The following is a 3,883-nucleotide window of genomic DNA, read 5'->3' on the forward strand; positions in this document are numbered from 1 at the left end:
AGCTACCGGGCCCCCCGGTTCATTCACCATGTTTCCGTTCGTACAAAAGTGCATGTTTCCGTTCGTACGAAAAGCGTTTCCGTTAATACACATTCGTTAGATCTGAGAGAAACAGGCCCCCACTACAAGTTCTGTGTATTCCAATCGTCTTCAAATAGCACAAAGTACGAATGCATGTGATATTGGACCTATGTGGACCATAAGATGATTTGAATTTGCATAAAACAGTTTTGTACCGTTCGTACTGATTTTGACGGGAAAATGTGTCCGTTCGTACCACTTTGCGATTGTGCGTGTTATGGCTTCAATAGCCGTCATCACCGCTTTACGCCCTCCTCGCAACTCTCCGTTCTCAACTCATTACTCAAATTATATCACCCGTACAACAACAATAGATACAACAAGCTTGAAGTCCCGGCAAACTGACACACCAATATGATGTTTGTTGTGTGTTTTTATTCAATGGGCGATCGACACACCACGTCAATTCCATCCCACACCACTCAAATTACACCGGCTGTGAAAAGTATAACATAAATCATATTAATTAATAAGGAGAAAAAGGCTGCAGCATGGAGCGTGAAGGCTTTGACGTTTCAGAAACGTGACAGACCATTGTGTTTTGTGAGTGTTTTGATGCAATGGACGACGCACCGCTCTAGGCCAGCCAACGTGCCAGCTTCCGCCCAGGAAAGGGCAGACCATTCTCAACTAATCCAGTTTTGGAAATGCGTGTATCCGGTCCCCATGGATTCGAGAAAGATCGATAAATTGACAATGCGCTTGGTTGATGCTGACTTAACGCCGCGTCATTTCATCAAGAAGTGTGTATCAGAAGGCGCCAGCAAGTCCAAATGCGAAGAAGGGTACACGTACGCATATGTTTTCAAAACTAGTATAACCTGTTATGAATGAGTATCTTAACATTAACTTCTCTGTCATGTTCAAGAAAAGTGACCTAAATAGACGAACTCCGGAAATAACTCTGTTCGGTTTGTATGGGTTGTAAAAGAGTGAATACTCTTGCTTTTATTGAGGCAAGCTTTCAAAACGTGCTCCTTGTTCACATTTTCCCACGTGACATTATAGGCCAGTCATTATCTAAAGATGTGTCTGAAACACGTGGACAAGGAGCACGTGTAGAAAGCTTGCCTCACTAAAAGTAACAGTATTTACTCTTTCACAACGCATACAAACCTGACAGAGTTATTTCTAGAATTCGTCTATTGATGGAAACTGTTTAAAGGTATCGACGTTTGCAGGCGGAGAAAACCGTGGAAGTGTGTTGAAACTAATACTCCCATTCCACACATCCGTTCTAGGTCCCGTTCCCGTATCGACCAAGGCACAGCACGGGAATGGGAGGGATCGGGAGGGGACCTTAATGGAACGCCAATGGACTTTAACGGAACTCCTTTGAACGGTAGGAACGGTTGGGACGGGTGAGTTCGGGCTGCATGTTCAAAATGTTAGCCATTCCCCGCCCGTTCTAAATGAACGGTAATGGAACCTTTATACATCGGTAACGGAACTCGTGGGTCATTAATGGAACTTAACGCAATGGTAACGCAACACTGGCGCTCTCACACACTGTGTTGTCATACCCCCATTCCACACATCCGTTCTAGCTTTTGTTCCCAGCCGTCCTGAGGACGGCTGAGAACGGAAGCTAGAACGGATGTGTGGAATGGGGGTATAAGGTAAAATCGTGTGAAAACTGATGACATTAACTGATGGCATTTCTCCACTACCCGTCATATAAAGTACACAGATACATTTAGCTGTAGATCTTTGTGATGCGGCCAGTTATACATATTAAAACCAAGTATATTGCCAGAAAGGTAATTCATTCGCCTACCGTATGAAATAAAGAGTTTAATTTTTCATAATTAGTGTTTATGCAGTGTACCGGAGACCAAGGACACCCCCCAAAAATCAAATTCGCAAAAGCAAACTTGCAGACATTAAAATACAAAAAAAATCAAAATAAGCATACGGTAGGGGAATGAATGACCTTTCTGGCAATATACTTGGTTTTGATATAACTCGCCGCATCACAAAGATTAGCTAAATGTATTTGTGTACTTTTTTATGACGGGTAGTGTAGATGGCGGACTGTTGACTGGGATAGCCGACTTTCTACCTTGTTATTGATTGTTACCCAAACCTCTCCATTCCTGTTTAGCCGTCTTTTCTCATTTTGCAAAGTGTCTGGTTTAAATTCTACACGTGAAAAGAGACTTGAAATAGGACCCTTTTTTGTGTACAGCCAGCTTTGAACAGGCATTTGAGCGTTAATTTTGCGTTTTCCTTTGATCTCGTTGTCTTGTTTTGCAAAGTAAATTACTTATGCCTAGTTCTTGTAAAACGAGCATAGATACTTGCTAAACTTGACTCTGCGAAAGAATCTATTGATTTTGTGTGTAAACCAGCTTTCACTTACTTTTTAGATTCCATTACGCTTGTAATGTACAAATCCAAAGTGCAAAACCGGAGTTGAGAGCTAATCTCTGCTTTAAAAACTATTTCGCAGTGTTATTTTTACAGGCACTTGTGGATCAAAGTAACGCTGCTTTGATGTGGCTGAGATAATGAGAGCCTTGAATGCAACCTGATGGTCCGGAATGTACTGATGTTTGTTCGAATCCATTTTCATTGTGGCTGAGGTTTCACGGTGACTTTCCAGCTTGTGTCCGGCAAAAACGAGAGGAAAGACACATAGCTCGGGGACTTCAGGTCAACGCTGTTTGGTGTAATATTTGTTTTGTTTTTCTGTCCTCTCGGTTTTACATTTATTCCATATTTGACTAAACTTATTCCGCTAGACTGAAAGATGTGTGTGTGTGTGTGTGTGTGTGTGTGTGTGTGTGTGTGTGTGTGTGTGTGTGTGTGTGTGTGTGTGTGTGTGTGTGTGGAGAGATTTCCATGTACTTATTGAACAGATTTTCATGAAACTTTACATGTAAAACATTCCATAAGATATCCTCAGATTTGTGTATAAACATCCTTCATGACGTCATATCCGTTCTTTAAAAATAAAATTAAAATCAGCATTTTTCAATGAAATTTTGAATGAAATTTTGCTCAAACATGTTTTTATCAAGTCCGGAGTTTGGGATTGCACTTATGGACGAATGCCTAAATCATGTTCAATAGATTTGTTAATCAACATTTGCTTCAAATCAAAATTGCAATAACGGAACTGACAATATAATCTTACATCAATATATTTAAAATAATAGATAATGAATACAGGTTTAATGGAGACAATAGTGGCTTCATTTCAACTTTTGTTTCATTTTGGATCGGTCAACGCGTTTCGGTCAGCCCAGATTTAATCTTGGTGAAGACGTTTAGTCCAGTTTTGATGTTTCGGCCGACAGATTGACTAATTGTCTTAATATTGCTTGACGCAACTTGTTTTCTTTCTTTCTCTCTTTCGATCTTTCTTTCTTTCTTTCTTTCATTCTTTTTTTCTTTTTGTTCTTTTTTTTCTTTCTTTCTTTCATTGTTTGTGCTTTCTTCCTTTTTTTGCGCGTCTCTTCACTTTTCTTGAATTCGTCCATTCTGTTTCTTGGCCTGTTTGTCTGTCAATGTTTCTTTCTTTGATTTTCACTGAATGCATGACTCCCTTTGGCTTTGCCCTATTTCTTCGCGGCTGAATTCCATCTAGTCTCAACATTTGCATAATGAGTACTTCCGGATCGATTGAAGTAAAGAGCCCCACCGGAATCTGTTTATCCAATAAGAAGTTTGGTCTTGACTTTGAAACACACTTCACTTGTATGGGCACCAAGAAACGAAAACTCCAGAGAAATCTTGTTCTGTTAATTTTTAATTAAGGCAGCAAGGCACGCAATTGAAACGACGTAAAAACAGATGG

The sequence above is a fragment of the Littorina saxatilis genome, linkage group LG12 (genome assembly GCF_037325665.1).
Source record: "Littorina saxatilis isolate snail1 linkage group LG12, US_GU_Lsax_2.0, whole genome shotgun sequence".
NCBI classification, from domain to species: domain Eukaryota; kingdom Metazoa; phylum Mollusca; class Gastropoda; order Littorinimorpha; family Littorinidae; genus Littorina; species Littorina saxatilis.